The sequence below is a fragment of the Suricata suricatta genome, chromosome 4, assembly GCF_006229205.1.
Source record: "Suricata suricatta isolate VVHF042 chromosome 4, meerkat_22Aug2017_6uvM2_HiC, whole genome shotgun sequence".
Classification (NCBI taxonomy): Eukaryota; Metazoa; Chordata; class Mammalia; order Carnivora; family Herpestidae; genus Suricata; species Suricata suricatta.
In genome coordinates, this window is record NC_043703.1 from 86,706,083 (window position 1) to 86,725,018 (window position 18,936).

An 18,936-nucleotide genomic window follows, 5' to 3' on the forward strand; every position below is an offset into this window, starting at 1 on the left:
AGCTTTTTATCTTGATGAAGTCCCAAGGGTTCAGTTTTGCTTTAATTTCCCTTGCCTTTGAGGATGTGTCAATTGTTAATTTTTTGAGGAATCTTCACACTGTTTTCCATAGCGACTGTGCCAGTTTACATTCCCACCAACGATGTAGGAGGGTGCCCGTTTCTCCACATCCTTGCCAGCATCTATAGTCTCCTGATTTGTTCATTTTAGCCACTCTGACCAGCGTGAAGTGGTATCTCAGTGTGGTTTTGATTTGTATTTTTCTGATAATGAGTGATGCTGAGCATCGTTTCATGTGTTGGCCATCTGGATGTCCTCGTTGGAGAAGTGTCTGTTCATGTCTTCTGCCCATTTCTTCACTGAATTATTTGTTTTTCAGGTGTGGAGTTTGGTGAGTTCCTTATAGATTTTGGATACTAGCCCTTTATGTTATTTGCAACTATCTTCTCCCATTCTGTTGGTTGCCTATTAGTTTTGTGGATTGTTTCCTTTGCAATGTAGAAACTTTTTATCTTGATGAGGTCCCAACAGTTTATTTTTGCTCTTGATTCCCTTGCCTCTGGAGATGTGTTGAGTAAGAAATTGCTGCAGCTGAGGTCAAGGAGGCTGTTTCCTGCTTTCTCCTCTAGGGTTTTTATGGTATCCTGTCTCAAATTCAGGTCCTTCAGCCATTTTGAGTTTATTTTTGTGTATGGTGTAAGAAAGTGGTCTAGTTTCATTCTTCTGCATGTTGCTATTCAGTTCTCCCAGCGCCATCTGTTAAAGAGGCTGTCTTTTTTCCACTGGATACTCTTTCCTGCTTTGTCAAAGATTAATTGGCCATACATTTGTGGGCCCAGATCTGGGTTCTCGATTCTATTCCATTGGTCTATGTGTCTGTTTTTGTGCTAATACCATACTGTCTTGATGATGACAGCTTTGTAGTAGAGGCTAAAGTCTGGGATTGTGATGCCTCCTATTTTGGTTTTCTTCTTCAATATTACTTTGGCTATTCAGGGTTTTTTGTGGTTCCATATGAATTTTAGGATTGTTTGTTCTAGCTTTGAGAAGAATGCTGGTGCAATTTTGATTGGGATTGCCCTGCATGTGTAGATTGCTTTGGGTACTATTGACATTTAAGCAATATTTATTCTTCCGATCCATGAGCATGGAATGTTTTTCCATTTCTTTGTGTTTTCTTCAATTTCCCTCATAAGTTTTCTAATCCTTAGTATAGAACACAGTGGAAGGACTAGGTGTGGCAAGTGGCCTGAGAGGGGGTCCTTGTTATGGGGAAGTCCAGGGGCACAGGCTCGAGCCCCTCTGGCTTTTTGGGATGGCTTCCTGAGGGGGCACTGCTCTGGTGTTAAGTGCTCTCGAGAGGAGAGGACACCTAAGGGTGGACTGTGGGGCAGGAAGAAGGGCTCCTATTTTTGTGAGTCTGTTCATTTTGAACATATTTGCCAGGTGGGGCTCTGAACTCTTAGGTGAGAAAAGAAGAGAAGGACTAGAATCAGATGATATCCTTCTACTATGAGCTCAATTTGTGCTGGAGTTGCTGACCTAAGGATCCTGCACCAAGTGACCCTCCCCTACAAACGATCCAAGAACCCCCAAAATTCCTGACCCTTAGAAATAGGAGGCTGGTCTTGGGTGCCAGGGAAGATCCTGGATGAATAACTATACAAATAGGCTCAGTCCTCAGGGGAAGGCAGGGCTGGGCAGAAGCTACAGGCTGCAGATGCATTTTTCCTAAAGCACCTCTCTGAAGATACAGGCTGTTCCCATGGTAATTTGAGTCAAATCATGGGCGAAGTAGCTCGTCAGTGCATGGTCAGTTAGACATAAAATGTGATTTTAAATAATTTTCTTTGACCACATCTGTTATCAAAAATCACACCCACCTCTGAAGTCTGCATTGCTATTTCCTAAAGGGAAAACTGTGGAAAAGTGCATCCTTATCAAAACATCCCCTGCTTTCTATTCTCTCTGTTTCTCCCTCCCTCTCTCCCTCTCTCTGCTTTGAAGCCATCAAATTGATTCAGCTCAAGGCTAAATATAGGGATGACTAACAATGATTTCCACAAGAGCCTTAGAAATCACTTGTAAGCGAGCAAACGGAAAATAGATTATCCAGCAACCACATCAACCAACGTTTGAGACAACAGACTAAATCCAGTCACTGAAGTGAAATGAAAAGTAATGCTCTTTCTTCAGACGGCCCGTCAGCTGCATCGCCTGAGGAGGAAGAAGGGAATATATGGATGGTGTGCAATGCCCTCAAGACTGGATCTGGCTTTGGTGATAATTCCTGGTTAAAGCTGTCCCCTGGGTGGGGTTGGGGGCTTGGGGTGAGTGTCCAGTTCTGCTGTTGGTACCACCGTGAGTTTTCTAGAAATTAGGTAGTTTATGAGATGTGGCTCTATTTGTCAGAAAGAAAGAGACCCTCCGCATATTTCACATCCCTGAAGAGGCTTGGGATATTGGAAATATAGTGGGTCTGAGAGGGCAAAGGTAAGTAGTGCGTGATGGTGTGAGGTTCAAGATGATGCCACAGAGAAGGCCTGGTCCAAATTTGGATCAAAATAACTCTTGTTGACTGTGGAAGCTTCCCTTAAACAACTTCCCTCATTAACCTGTGACTGTTCATACCTGGAAGACTGCTTCTTACTGCCCTGAAACATGGACAAGAGGGACCAAGGATACCCTTGCGGGCCCTACTCTGCACCCCACAAATAAGATATCCGGGGCTCAATAGGATACATCAACCTGGAAACTCCACCTTACTTCTCTAAAAAACAATGCTCTCTAAAAGACTTTCTGAAAACAGTGGTTTGCAAACTACAACTGTGGACCAAGTTACTTATTTTCATACAATTCATGAGGATGGTTTTCATATTTTTAAATGGTTAGAAAATAACCAAAAGAAGAATAACATAAAATCACATAAGATTCAAATTTCAGTGTGCATAGGTAAAGTTTTATTGGAAAACAGCCATGTTCTTTCATAGACATGGTAGCCGTGGCTGTTCTCATCCATAACTACTTAAGTAGTTACGATAGAGACTGCATGGCCCACAAAACCCAAAATATTTACTATGTGCCCATTTACAGAAGGCTTTGCAAACCCTGAATCTACACCATGTTCAGTGTACCTGGGACCCAACATTACCTGTCCATAGGGCCCTAAGACCTTTTTGTCTACAGAGCCTCTTCTTTGGATTTTCTTCTTGACCATAGACCAGGCCTACTGAGGGTGGTCAAGGGGTGAGTGCTTGCAAGGAGCATATACGGAGCTTAGCACCATCAGTGCCTGGTTGCCTTGGTTTGTAAGAAGCAGGGGTGGGAAGATAAAACCAGCAGATGGGGAATGGGGGCCTCAAACTGGGCCTCTCTGGGTACAGTGTTCCAGCATTTGATATGAAAACTTGTCCTCCCGGGTTTGTCAGGACAGAAGGACTATGTTCCGTGTTAGAGTTGGCTTGATTTGTAACTTTTAAATGTTTAGCAGTACAGCATGTGGGCCTCCATTTGTGCTCACACCGTGGGTTCAATGTTAGTCACACAATGGTAGGGAGTGGAGGTCTCCAGACTACTCCTTTCTGTTCCCACCAGTGGGGGAACCTCTTCATCCAGAGCCACAGGGATTCTTCCCAATCCCATTCTGGCTGGATGTACTTGCTATCACATTTACATAATTTCTGACAGTACTTACAAATTAATGAAACATGAGTTTGAAAATCAAGAGCTTTGTTGTTGATGCAAGAAAGGCAAATTTCTAAAAAACAACAGTATTAAAATAAGTGCAGAAAAGACAAGTGTACATGATTTGGAAAAAATTAAGTATTCAAAGGATTCTGTACTTTATTTGCTTCTTATATGCCTGTAAATCTTTGCTCCATTTTTAGGACCCAAACTGAAAAGGACAGCCTATTTATTATACTTGTGATTTATGTAAGAGAAAGAATATAAAGTTCCAATCAAAAGGACAAGACACCAGGCCGGGGCCTTGACCCTACATGCAAACCAGTGTGCATTCATGTGCTTTCCATGAAATGAGTTTCATATCTTTATGACTGCTTGCAATTTCCCACTTAACATTTTGATTAACGCTTCAGGGAACAAGTCCACATAAGATGCCACCTTGTACTATAATATTGGACACAAAACAGTATTGTATGGTGTGCTGTACTAAAAAGGTACTAAAAGCTTTATAAGCATCATTTTGAGGCGCCTGGGTGGCTCAGTCGGTTAAGCCTCCGACTTCGGCTCAGGTCAGATCTCACGTTCGTGGGTTCGAGCCCCACGTCGGGCTCTGTGCTGACAGCTAGCTCAGAGCCTGGAGCCTGCTTCTGGTTCTGTGTCTCCTTCTCTCTCTCCTTCTCTCTCTGCCCCTGCCCCTCTCATGTTCTGTCTCTCTCTGTATCAAAAATAAATATAAGCATCATTTCAGTTAATTCTCACAAAAGTCCAGTGTGACAGATAGGTCACAGATAGAGCACCAAAACTCTCAGAGGGTGAGTCACTTGCCCAAAGTCATACAGCTAGTCAGGAGAGATTTGAACTCAAGTCCACCTGACTCAGAACTCAAGAACTTGCCTTCTATACCCACACGTATGTGCAGTATGTATGAGGCGCAAGCCCAAAACTCCCACTAACTGAGTGCTGTACTTTGGGGGAGCTGGGGTGCCAGGCAGAAGCACAAAACAGCCCAGGCAATACAGGGCACAGTATCCTAGAGCCTCAATTCTACTTGATGGTAAACAATGGAAAACTTTAAAAAATGTTTAAGTGAATGTGTAAATAGTATAGCTGAAAATGCAAAATACTGAATCACTTCCAAATGTAAAACAGGGCATTCCAAGAGCTCTGAGGCTCTGGGTTGTTTCAGCCTACACCCCCACACCCTGTGGGGTCCATGTTGTTAGGGGCTTTCAGGTGGAAATTGGGGGAAGCTACCCTCCTTGAAGTATTATAGAGAATTGCCTCAGGGTCAGGGAAGAGGAGGAGGCTGTAGTCAAGAAGGCTTAGTTGAGACTTGTCTCTCAAGGCCGGGCTTTATTGTGAAGGAACAGAGGGCTTGTGGAAGGGTGTGCTGACCTGTGCCACAGCCAGGCCCCAGCATGGGCTCATAGTGAAACCTGGGGCGTTCCCAGTAAACAGGAGCTTAAGAGGCCAAGGATGGCCAGAGCCCACATGGAGCTAGAGAGATGGGAAGGCTGCAGAGGCACAGACCTTCTGGGGCTGCTTCAGGATTACACTGAATGTGAAGTGTTCTCTGGCTCAGCTAACACCAACCACTTAAAGAAGTGAAATTAGGGGAAGGATGCCTTTGAGTCATGACTGCCCAGTGTGTATCTTATTTGCAAGGGCAGGCTATCAAATCCAGGAGGCCTAGAGCAGCCTTCCCCTTAGCCCTGGTCAGGGGTCAGAGTTCCCACACTTCCCCCGAAAGCCCCACATCTACCTGGGCTATCGTGAGGCTTTGGGGCAATTGGAAGTCCTAAGATTGTGCATAGTTATGTATTGTTCTGGGGAGTCAGTGCATCAGGGCACATGATTCACCAAAAGGTGAAGAGCTATTGCCTTAAAGAACCTTGGGGTGGAAAAGCCAGGCATGGAGTTTTAGGCAAACCAGACCAACAGCCAGGGTCTACTGTGTCCTGAACTTGCTGGGCCTACAGAAACCTTTCTAGAAAGTTCTCTGATAGTCATATAGAATTGGCTCTAGCCTCTCCCACTGACAAAAACTGTTGGATTTATGACTTATGTAAGTGTCTTGACCTCTGTCTTATTTAGTACAGACCCTGGAAAAGCAGGTCTGATGAACTGATCAAGGCAAAGGGGCACTAAGGAATAAAAGCTGAGCTGCTCCTGGAAGTGCGCCAGGAAGAGTGATGTCTTCTACTTCTGTGCAGCTGTGGGATGTGTTAAATTATTCAGTGCATATCACAACACTGTGAAGTCTGCATGAAGAGCCCAGGGCTCTGGGAACTCAGCTGCCCTGCCCAGAGTCCTCGAACTGAAGAGCTCAGACTCAAGCCACTTTCTAGGTAGGTGATCTTGGACAAGTCAGATTGTCTCCAGGCCTCATTTATAGAATAGGATTAACAGGGCTCTTAGGAAGATTCTATGACACTGTGAAGATTCAACGATACAAGGTGTGTAAAGTGCTTTCAGCATGAACAGGGACATCACTGCTTGATAGCCATTAGCTATTATCACATAACTAAGAGCTGCTCTCTTTATTAAATGCTGAGAGAGGCACCTGGAGTAAGGAGGAGATATACAGTCTTGTTGGATATAATCCTGCAAGGTGATTTGTAACATGGATCTGACCATACTGAGTAGAGTTATCGACCAAAAGAATAATAATAATTCATGCAGAACTACTCTGTGCCACCACTCATGTGCATTCATGGAATATTCCTCTTAATATCCATGAGAGAGAAGGCTGGGACTCAGAGAAATGAAGTGATTTTCCTAAAACTCCTCAGCTTGAAAGAGTGGAAGCAGGACCCTAATGCCTCTGTAAGCCTCTAGGCTCCACTGTGGGGACAGGACTGGATGGGCCTGGACAGCAGTGTGGGCCCTAGGGGCACCACGGATGAGCCAGCACCTGCCCACAGCCAACAACAACTGGACGTTTATTAGGGGAGGGACTCTGGGTACAGCAGGGATAGGGCCCATGTTGCCCAACTCAATTTCCAAGTCCTCCCACCAGGCTCTTCACCTTACTAGAAGCTTCCTCTAAAATCATGCACATTTGCCAAGATGCAAGGTTAGAAAGTTCATAAATCAAAGAATCGCTGAGTGGCAAACAAGCTTATTTCAGAACTGCCAGAAAGGAAGTGACACTTCCCCAAGGGCTGCAAAGATGCTGTTTGTGAGAGAGAAATGAGAGGACCTGGCATCATGCCTGTGAAGAGACAGGTACTTCTACAGAGGGGCCTCTGTCCCAGCCCAAGTCTGCAAGCACCTTAATCATCCATGGCTCCATAAGTCTCTGCTTTGGCCCCCACGTCCACCCTTTACCAGCCACCTGGCCTCATCACATCCTGCTTTTGTCCACTCACCCCTGCAGAGTTCACACTTTGTGTCCACATTGCCCTCTCCCCCCCTCCTTTTCTCCTGCCACTGGCTTCCACACTTGCCTGGGAAACCCCAGGCATGCTCCTGCCTCAAGGCTCTGCCCTGGTTGTTCCCTCTATCCACATCCCTCTTTGCCTACCTCTTCAAATAGCTGATTCCTTCTGCTGTTCAGGTTTCAGTTCAACTGTCACTCTTCAGAGAGTTCTTCTCTGACCTCTCAATTTATATTACACTCTGTGGTTAATCACCATTTAAAATCTTCATGAAGCCTTTGAAATCACCACCTAAAATGATTTTGTTTCTTCCTTTCTCTCTCTGAGGCAAAGACCTTGCCTGTCCTGTTCACTATGTGCTCCAGAGTTAGAAGAGTGCCGGGGACAGAGTAAGCACTCAATGCATCTCTGCTGAATCAGCAAACAAATCAGCACAGGAATTAAAGCTTCCGGTGTCAGCAGTGAGTGCACCTTGCTGGTGGGCGCCACATGGCTTGTAGCCCTCATGGTTCTGGTTCATGCCCGAGGCATCCCCTAGGATTACCGCTGGGGGCTGTAGGAAGATGGAATAAATGGGTAGGTGGGAGAGGACATCAATGCTCCTTGTGCTTTGATATTTTTTAATTCAGAAGGACTAGATATCATCATCTTTAATTAACTGTGTATGTCTGGTAGCCTGAATCCTAATCTTAACCTATTAGTCACATGAAATGGGAAGTGATGTAGAATGGAAGGACAGTTGGCTTAAGAGCCAGTAGACCTGAATCCGGGTTCCAGCACCATCTTTACGTGCCGGGTGACTCCAAGTAACCATAGAGCATCTGGATTTCCTCTCTGGAAAATGGTGGAGTGTGTGAATTTGCAAGGCTGTCCCATATGGCCTTAGGTCTGAATTTGAATTAGGCCACTTACTAAGTGAGTAAGGTGGGTTACTTAACTTATCTTTGTCCCAGTTTCCTTATCTATGACATGGAAATCTTAAAACCATCTCAGAGTGGGGGCATCAAGATTAAGTAAGTTGGTGCTTATAAAATGCACTGTCTGTGACTGGCACATACTGCTTTCACTTCTGGATACCAAACAGAGGATGTGGCTGTCATCTCCTGAGCTGACAAGTAAACCCTCACCATTTACATAATCCTTTATCTGAGTAGTTCTCAAAGTGTAATCTTTGGAGCAGCAGTATCAGTATCACCTGGGAACCTGACAGAAAAGCAAATTCTCAGGCCCCATCCCAATCTAATGCACTAGAAACTCCGGGGGTGGTACCCAACAATCTGGGTTTTAACAAGCCCTTCCACATGATTCTGGTACCCAAGCAAGCTGAAAACCACAGTTTCAGCCCCAATCTTAGAATCATCTGATGTACTTTGAGGACATGTACTGCCTGCCCCCACATGTAGCGATTCCTATTTGTTAGTCTGGGAAAGGGCCTGGGCCTTGGTATTTCTGAAAGCTCCCTGAGTGAGTCATAGGAATTTGGGCCTGAACACCCCACCTGCCCCCATCCAGTGGAGAAATGGAGCTTGTTCCCATCCCTGGAGGCAGATCACTTTGTAACCACTAGAATTCCTTATGATGGCAGACATCCAAATCTTTCAGCAAGAATTGGTTAATACATACTACAAAAAATTATATGTCAACAAATTGGACAATGTAGAAAAAATGGTCAAATTCCTGGAAATATATAACCTTCCAAAACTGAATAGGAAAAATAGGGAAAATCAGAGAACAGACTGATTACCAGCAATGAAATTGAATTAGTAATACAAAAAAACTCCCAAAAAACAAAAGTCTAGGACTAGATGGCTTCACAGGTAAATTCTAACAAATCGAACTAGAAGAGGTAGGAAAGTTTCCAAATGCATTCTATGAAGACAGCATTACCCTGATACCAAAGCCAGACAAAGACACAACACCAAAAAAGAAAACTAGAAGCCCCCTATCTCTGATGAACATAGATGCAAAAATCCTCAATATTAGCACACTAAACCCAATAATACATTAATCATTTACCACGATAAAGTGGGATTTATTCCAGAGATGCAAGGGTGGTTCAATATTCACAAATCAATCAACGTGATTACAGCCACTAACAAGAGAAAGGATAAAAACCACACGATCATCTCAGTAGATGCAGAAAAAGCATATGATACAGTACAATATCCATTCATGATAAAAACTCCCAACAAAGTAGGTTTAGAGGAAACATACTTAAACATGATAAAGACCATATATGAAAAACCCACAGGTAACATCATAGTCAAAGGTGAAAAACTGAGAACTTCTCCTCTAACATCAGAAACAACACAAGGATGTCCAATCTTGCTGCTTTTATTCAACACAGAACTGGAAGTCCTAGCCAAGAGGCATCCAAATTGGTAAGGAAGGAGTACAACTTCCACTATTTCCAGATGACATAATACTGTATAAAGTTCTAAAGACTTCACCAAAAAACTACTAGAACTGATAAATGGATTCAGTAAAGTCACAGGGTATAAAATTAATACACAGAAATCTGTTGCACTTCTATGCACTAAAAATGAAGTAGCAGAAAAAGAAATTTAGAAGACTATCCCAATTGCAGTTGCACCAAAAAGAATAAAATACCTAGGAATAAACTTAACCAAAGAGTCAAGAGACCTGCACCTGATGACTATAAAACATTGATGAAAAAAATTGAAGTGACATAAACAAATGGAAATATATTCCATGCTCATGGACTGGAAGAACAAATATTGTTAAAATGCCCATACTACCCAAACCAATCTACAAATTTAATGCAACCCCTATCAAAATACCAACAATATTTTTCACAGAATTAGAATAATCCTAAAATTTGTATGTAACCACAAAAGACCCCAGATAGACAAAGCAATCTTGAGAAAGAAGAACAAACCTGGAGATATCATAATCCCAGATTTCAAGATATACTACAAAGTTGTAGTGATCAAAATAGTATGGTACTGGCACAAAAATAGACACATATATCTATAGAACAAAACAGAAAACCCAGAAATAAACCCATGATTATGTGGTTAATTAATGTATGACAAAGGAAGTAAGAATATTCAATGGGGAAAAGACATTATCTTCAACAAATGGTACTGGGAAAACTGGACAGCTACATGCAAAAGAATAAAATTGGATCACTTTCTTATACTAGTCACAAAAATAAATTCAAAATGGATTAAAGACCTAAATGTGAGACCCAAAACCATAAAACTCCTAGAAGAACACATAGGCAATAATTTTTTGACATTGGCTATAGAAACGTTTTTCTAGATATGTCTCTCCAGGCAAGAGAAACAAAAGCAAAATTAAACTGTCTAGACTACACCAAGGTTAAAAGCTCTTGCCTAACAAAGGAAATGACCAACAAAACAAAAAGGCAACCTACTTTTTGTCTGAGAGGATATCTGCAGAAGACATATTCATTTGAAGGGAAATATCCAAAATATATAAAGAATTTATGCAACTCAACACCAGAAAAAAAACCCTCAAATAATCCAATTAAAAATAGGCAGAAGACATGAATTGACATTATTCCAAAGAAGATCAACAGCTAGCCAACAGACATGAAAAGATGATCAATCTCACTAATCATCAGGGAAATGCAAATCAAAACTACAATGAAGTATCACATTCTACCTGTCAGAATGGCTAAAATCAAAAACACAAGAAATAATAAGTGTTGGCAAGGATATGGAGAAAAGGGAACCCTCATGCACTATAGGTGGGAGTGCAAACTGGTACGGCCACTGTGGAAAACAGTATAGAAATTCCTCAAAAACTTAAAACAGAATTACCATATGATCCAGTAATTCCGATACTAGGTATTTACCCCCCCAAAAAAAACCTCAAAACATTTAAAAACACTAATTTGAAAAGATATATGTATCGCTACGTTTACTGCAGAATTATTTACAATAGCCAAGATACAGAAGCAGCCCAAGTGTCCACCCATAGATGAATGGATAAAGAAGATGCACTACACACACACACACACACACACACACACACACACACACACACACACTGAAATATTACTCAGCCTTAAAAAATGAATGATATCTTGCCATATGCAACATTGATGATGTTAAGTGAAATAAGGATATGATGTTAAGTGAAATAAGTCAAACAGAGAAAATATTTATACCATGTGATTTCACTAATATGTGGAATTTAAGAAACAAAAACAGACAAACCAAAAAACACTCTTAAATACAGAGAAAAAATGATGGTTGCCAGAGGGGAAGTGAGATGGGGGAGGGGTAAACAACAACAACTAAAAACTGATTAGTTTAACTAATATTAATACAGGGTCCATGATCCCAAAATTCTCCTGGGTCTTGGGAGGCATAGACAATACCACCAGTTCTTTTAAAAACTATGTGATTTAGGTGTTCAATCAGAGACCAAAGAACTACCAGTAAAGAGTGACAATGTCGCCCTTTCTGTTGTACCCATGATTAACTGGGTGATTAAACAGGTCACATGAGCTGATCTGCACTAGGGACAGTCACACTGTACCCACTTCCTAAGGAAGGTGAGAGGATAGAATGAGAAAATGTTTGTGAAAAATACAAAGCATGGCATACATATAAGATAATATTATTATTTATTATTTACTGGCTTTATTTTTCTCTTCATAATCCCGAGCACTGGCTACAGATAGCCAGTTAGAAACTCACGGCACTAGCTGGAGATTCATCTCTATTCCAATTACTTTCTCCTACAGATAAGGAAATAGAGGCTCAGAGGGAGCATTTGCTTTGCCCAGGGACACACACAGGGAGTCTCAGGGACAAGACATGAACCTCTGGCCAGAAGTTCTAAGCCTCCAAATAACTAACTCCCAAGAGAGACCTATGAGAAGGATACTGACGAACTGAAGCCCACCAGGCCCTGAATCCACGTGCCATCTGGAGGACTGCTGCAGGGAGAAGGCTCTGGATGCACAGTGTTTTAATATTTAATATTTAACAGTTTGAGGAACTGGCCTGAGGAAAAGGAACAGAGATTGTTCTGCAGGACACCGGAAAGTAGCAGAGTAGAAGAGAAGGCTACAGGGACACAAAGCACATCTCAACCTACAGAAGGCAACCAGAAATAGAACATGGCTACCTTGGGGACTAGTGAGTTTCCTGGGAGAGGAGCTCTTCCTATATGCTAGGCACCAAGCTCAGAAATTCTGTAACCTGAATCTTTTAAGGCATACTGTAGCATGGGAAGAAGTTGGACTCCATCAGTGCTTTTCAATCATACCTGTCTATTAAAAACACCTGGGGAGCTTTTCAAACATACAGATGCCCAGGCCCCAACTGTGGTCATTTAAAATCAGAATTTCTGTGATGGGGAATAGGCATTGACATTTTTCACAAGTTCCCCCAGATGATTCTAATGTACAGCTGGAGGGTAGAACAACTAGACTAGATGGTCTTCAAAGTAACTTCCAAATTTGAGATTCTATGATTCTAAGAAATTTCCTTTAGACTAGAAGGCAACACCACCACCCCCAACCAATATGTTGTTTCATTCAATGGCTTTGAGCTGGTGCTAAGAAAATTTTTTTCAGAGGACCAAAAAGGCCACTCATGCAGACAATCTGAGCTGGAAAAGATGGGATTCACTTCCTACCATGATGGTGATCAGTCTATTCCTAAAATAGGATATTATGGAAATCCAGGATCTTTGATTTTCAGCTTAAAACAAAGTCTGACTTCTCTGGATATGTTATATGTGAGGGCTTACTGGGATTTCTCAAGGGAACATTTCTGCAGATAAGATTTCATCAAATCTAACCCACATCTCTATCCAGATTGCTTATTAAGAGGGGTCCCACACTCAGCACAGACAACCTTAGGCCTTTACTCCCCATATCCAGCCCGGTGACATCAATGCCCACCTTCTTACTCACTCTGTCATATTCTGTAGCATCAGAATAGCTGATGGTCTTTCTGCCATTCTCAACTTAAGAGAAAGAAGTTTCCAGAGTATTTGCCTTATCTTCAGTAATTTTTAGAGTGAGGAAACTCTGATGGCCATACCAATCTCTTTCTTACTGAAGATGAGTGCCTCTGCTTTACAAAAAAACCCCTTGTTTTCCTAGGGGGAAAAAATGCCCGCAAAATGTCTGTGGATGCTGCTACTGAAGGAAAGAAGGCTTGCTTCAGGGTAACAAACATGAGGCTGTGCCAGAGGAGGCCTGGGTTTCAAAATAGGGGTGCTCACTCTGATCCTAGAGCCCCTTCTCATGGCCTTTTGGAGTCTGAGGGTGAAGAGAGGCCTTACTTAGGAGATTAAACAGATGCAAGCTGGTACGTTAGAGTTCTCCAGAGAAACAGAACCAATGGGATGTGTGTGTATGTGTGTGTGTGTGTGTGTGTGTGTGTGTGTATGTGTGTGTATATATATATATATACACATATATATGCAATATATACATACATATGTCTCCCATGACCACACGAGGTTTTTTCCACATATACAAAACTGTCTCAATATCTGATCATCAATCAATGTAATACATAATCTCAACAGACCAAAGAAGAAAAATATGATCATATCAATTGACACAGGAAAACATTTGACATAACCCAGCATACATTCATGAAAAATAGTCTCATTATATTGGGAATAAAAAGGAACTTTTTCAAACTCATAGAACCATCTGCAAAAAACCTAGAACTTATTTCATACTTAATGGTGAAAGGCTGGATGCCTTCTCTCTGAGGTTTGGAATAAGGCAAGGATGTCTTCTCTCACCACTCTTACTCAAGACAGTACTGGAAGTTCTACCCATTGCAATAAGGCAAGAAAAAGAAACAAAAGGCATTATGAGTGGAAAAAAAGAAATACAAGTGTCTTTATTTGCAAAAACGTGATTGTCTAGTGAGAAAATCCAAAGGAATTTATGAAAAAAATCTAGAACTAATAAGTGAGTTCAGTAAAGAAGCAGGATATAAGATTAACATAAAATATCAACTGCATTTCTATATACTGATAATGAACAAGTGGAAACCAAAATTTCAAAAACATGAGACACAACTCATAGTCCTTAAAAAAAATGAAATACTTAGTTATAAATCTAAGAAAACATGTATAAGATCATTATACTTATATTTATACTATAAATTATCATTTATATTTAAAATTATGAAATGCTAATGAAAGAAATCAAAGAAGACCTAAATACCTAGAGAGATACGCTGTATTAATGGACTGCAACACTCAACATAGCAAAGATGTCAGCTCTCCCTACACTGATCTATAGGTTTCATGCAGTTGTTATCAAAATCCAAGAAAGGTTTTCCAGCTAAATGAGATATCATTAAGACAATCTTATTCTGGGGTGCCTGGGTGGCTCAGTCGGTTAAGCGTCCGGCTTCGGCTCAGGTCAGATCTCACGGTTCGTGGGTTCGAGCCCCGCGTCGGGCTCTGTGCTGACAGCTCGGAGCCTGGAGCCTGCTTCAGATTCTGTGTCTCCCTCTCTCTCTCACCCTCCCCTGCTCGCACTGTCTCTCTCTGTCTCTCAAAAAGCGTTAAAAAAAATAAAAAAATAAAAGACAATCTTATTCTAAAATCCCTATGGTAAAGTACAGGCCCTAGAATAGCTAAAACAATCCTGACAAAGAAGAATAAAGTGGAAGGAGTCATTTTACCCATTATTAAGGCCTGTGTATACAGTAATCAAGGTAGCATGGTAGTTCCATATAAATCAATGGAACAATAGCAAACTAAGAAACAGACCCTCATAAATATGCCAGTTAATTTTTGACAAGATGCAGAGGCAATTCAATGATGTTTAAACAAATTGTGTTGGAGCAATTAAGCATATGTAATTTTAAAAAAAAGAACCAGGAGATAAACCTCACACCTTATACAAAATTAACTCAAAATGGATCATGGAAGTAAAAATAAACCACAAAACTATAAACTTTTAGGGAAAAAATGTAGGAAAAAAATCTTCAGGAACTATAACTATGCAAAGAGTTCTTAGACTTGACAGCAAAAGTGTGATGCACAGAAAGAAAAATCAACAAGTTGGACCTCATCAAAATTAAGTACCTTTGCTCTGTGAAAGCTCATGCTCAAAGGATGAAAAACAAAGCTGCAGACAGGGAGGAAACATTTGCAAATCACAAATTTGACTAAAGATGAGTATCTAGAATATATAACAAGTCTCAAAAACCCAACAATCCAATTAAAAAATGGGCAAAAGACATGCACAGACATTTTACTGAAGAAATATACAGATGGCAAATAAGCCCAAGAAAAAATATTTAATTTTAAATATATCACCTGGAGAAGGCAATTAAAGTGAAAACCACTAACTAGTTGTATTCCTGGGAACAGACAAAAGCACACACAGGAAATGGGATGGGTCTCTAGTTGCTGCTCTGCATAAACAGAGCCATTCTCACTAGCTCTTCAAGGAAAACAGACTCTGGAGGGCCACCAAAAGGGCACCAGGATTCTCCACATGACTCCTCTGCTCAAATAAATAAAGAGGAAACTGAGCAAACAGAAAACAGGCCACAATGGTCCCACAAGGACTCCTGGGTGAACTGGAGGTCTTCCTACAGAGGGGCTGGATAAAGAGTAGCACAGCTCTCCTTGGACATTGGCCCCTCTCCTACTCACACTCCCTTCTCACACCCTTCTTACCACTTTGGCAGGAACTGAAGGGCTCTAAGTACACAGCAGTCTAAGGATGGTACCGGGGCTGTATTTCTAAACTGTTCTAGAAAACAAACCAGCATTCCTTTCCTAAACACACACCCTGCTTTCAAGGGTAGTGAGAAGACAAATGAGTTAATAAAGGCAAAGAGCTTTGCAACTTGCCTATAGATGACTGTATGTAATCACTAAGTGGCTCACGCTCCCCTTACTGCTATCCATGCCTCCCAAGGCCACTTAGGCAATGCCAAGAGCCTGCAGTATTTCATCTCCAGTTCCTGTTACATCAGAGCAAAACCCTAATCACTGTAGAGTAATTGCCAATTGACCAGGCAGCATCAGACCCTGCCATGCAAGGAGGAACATGAAGCCCCTTCTCCATGGCCCTCCAGAGCCTGTTCTCCTTGCATAGGGCAGCTCTGTTTCTGCAAAGGAGCTACTGGGGACCCTTCCCATTTCCTGTGTGTGCTTTTTGTTCCCAGGAACACTACTTGTTAGTGGTTCTTACTTTAACCACCTCCAGGTGACATATTTTAAGATTAATGAGGAATTTGTTCTCATCCAACTAGTTAGTTAGGGCAAGAGGCCTATTTTTCCCCTTCAAATGAATCTTGTAGGTAAAATAATGAAAAAAACATGTTTTCCTCTCCCACCTTGGCCCCACTTTGAATGTTCTTAGGAGCTCTGAGCAGAGCCAATATGTGAAAACCAGATCCTTTATTGCTCATTAATTAGCCCAAACTAGCCTGGGCAGATGGAGTCTGCTGGCGAAGAGAAGGGATGGGCATGGGAAGGATGCCCAAGGATGTGGTAGGTGCTTCTGTGTAATGAGCATTTGAACAAATAGCTTCTTGTGTTGGGTTTCCATGGGCAGGGGTGCCCCTGGGTGAGCTGGGCTAAGTTATTCTTGAAAAGGTGGGCTTTTGAAAAAGTAGTTTTCCCTCAGGCTCGTGGTTTGAAATGACAGGTATTGACTGCTTGTTTGGGTCTGTGTCAGGGGGATCTCAGTCTCTCAGGCAGTCCGGACGGCCCGCTGTCTGGGGCTCCCACAGTGCTCTGCACATATTGCTCTGGTAGCATCCACCTCATGGGGCTGAAATGTCTTCTTTATGCATCTCTGTCCCACAAAAGAAGGCAGGTTCCTTAAAGACAGAACCTGCATCTTTCTCAGCCTTGTAATGTGTGCCTAGTATTGTACTTGGTGTATAGCCAGTGATCAATAAAGATGCTTTGAACTGATGTGGAGTGTATATTCAAATAATAATGACCATATAGACACTGCTCACATCCAAAGCCAGGTGATCCTTGGGACAGGTATGCCCTCTGTGAAAAGATAAAATAGAGAATCCTGCACCTCTTTCTCCGGAGTAGATGCATCTGACCTGGTTTGGGAGGCTTCCAGACACTTGCACTTCTGGTGAGCCATGACAGGCTCCTAAGTGGACCTCACTGTCTTCTCTCCTCCCTCCCTCATGTATACTAACTCCTCCATTCTTCAAGGCCTGGTGCTGTATTAGTGGTTAAAGAGCCCATTTTCAAAAGGACTGTCCTAGTCTGGCTGATCTTCATCCAGTAGGGCCTGTGACTGTTAAGCCACCAGATGCTTACTTCACTCTGGCCTGGAAGGTAGATGTACCCACAGGGGTGAATGGACAAAGCTCTGATAGAAGCAAACACTAGCTCCCAACCTCTAAAGGAGAGAGAACAATCGATCTGGGCCCAAAGCTGATGCTGAGCATGAGGGTGAGCGAGGGAAGTAACAGTAGCAATTCTGAGGTGACGAAGACCAGGATGGGGAAGACACATATGAATCCTTTTAATTCTTGAAATGCATCTGCCCCCCATTGCCCTACTTTCAGCAGAAGGAAAGCCAATCACATCCTGCTCTTCATAGAAATGAAATAAAGGGTTCTGCTGGTTAAAACTGCAGAGAGAAGCCCTCTGAGGTGGGGTTGCCAGATTGAGCAAATAAAACACAGGATACCCAGTTAAATTTGAATTTCAGATCAATGAGGAAGTTTTTTAGTGTAAGTATGTCCTGTGCAATATTTGGGATATATTTATACAAAAAACCACTGCTTATTCATCTGGAGTTCACATTTAACTTGGTGTCCCAGCAACTCTGTCTGAGAGGTAAAGGCCACCACTCCATGTCCACAGTGTCTGTCTGTATGCATGTGGTGGCCACTTGGAGGAGGATATAGAGGTGGGGAAACTCCCCTCAGTGGCGACCCAGAGAGGCTACAGAGTCAGGAGGGAAGGCCACCTCCATCACGGGAATGATCAGGGAGTCAACCACTGTGGAAGAGTGGGAAGGATCAGCAGAACACAATGTAAGCGCACACGTGTTCCTGTCCAAAATACTGAAAGCTCAGGAACATCATAAATGTTTCCCATCAGGGAAATGGTTTTTAAATGATTATATTCATATGGTGGGAATCAAATAGACACTAGATAACATATTTGGAAGCAGATTTTTACAACTTCAGAAAAAAGGCCCACTGTCTCTGATTCTGAGGAGCTCCTGTGGTTCAGGCCTCCTGACGTGCCTGGGAGCCACAGAGCTGCCTGATGAGGGCCTTTTGCCCCTGCAGTTACCCCTGCACTCCTTGGGCCCAAATCCCAGCTCTGAGGCTTCTATAATATGATTGGTGCTCACGGCAATTGTATCTGAGTGTAAGAAGTCCCAGCTCTCTGACACCTCACCAGAGATGTCACTGAGAGCCTTTGCCAGCACTGCCCAGCACAGACTTCTAAAACTCACCCAAAGTTGTAGTCCACACAGTGCCCGCTCTCTCTCCACTCCCCACTTCTCCACTCCACTTAGCCTCCCCTTGCCTTCAAGAATATTGTCTTCTTCCTGAGAGCTCTGTGCCCTTTGCCCTGTAGATCAATGCAACCTGATATTTAGGCCTTTCTGAGTCTCCACCCCACCCTCTTCTCTGTGCAGCACATAAGTGGCATGAGGTTGGCAGGATTACACATCATAATAACATTGTTTCCCTGATAAACAACCATGCCATTGGTTGATGTGATGATTAAAGAAACCACAGAGACAAAACCACTAACAATAAGCCTAAAGCATGGAGCAAACTCAATAAATGTTAGTTTCCTTCCCCCATCCCCCCGACACAAAGATCAAATGGGTCTGCAAGCATTTTCAAAGTATAGCACACAATAGGACTGTCTT

General features: G+C 42.4%; 1 long non-coding RNA gene across 3 annotated transcripts in view; it reads right to left on the minus strand.

Moving 5' to 3' along the window:
- Positions 1-18,618, minus strand: part of LOC115288964 — a 73,272-nt gene extending 54,654 nt beyond the window's left edge. For 2 of the 3 annotated variants that reach the window (XR_003907303.1, XR_003907301.1), the window contains exon 1: positions 7,211-7,519. This is a non-coding gene — a long non-coding RNA (uncharacterized LOC115288964). Of the gene's footprint in view, positions 1-7,210; positions 7,520-18,510 lie in introns of those variants that run through there. The other variant, XR_003907302.1, reaches the window with a different exon arrangement.
- Positions 18,619-18,936: the final 318 nt, after the last annotated feature.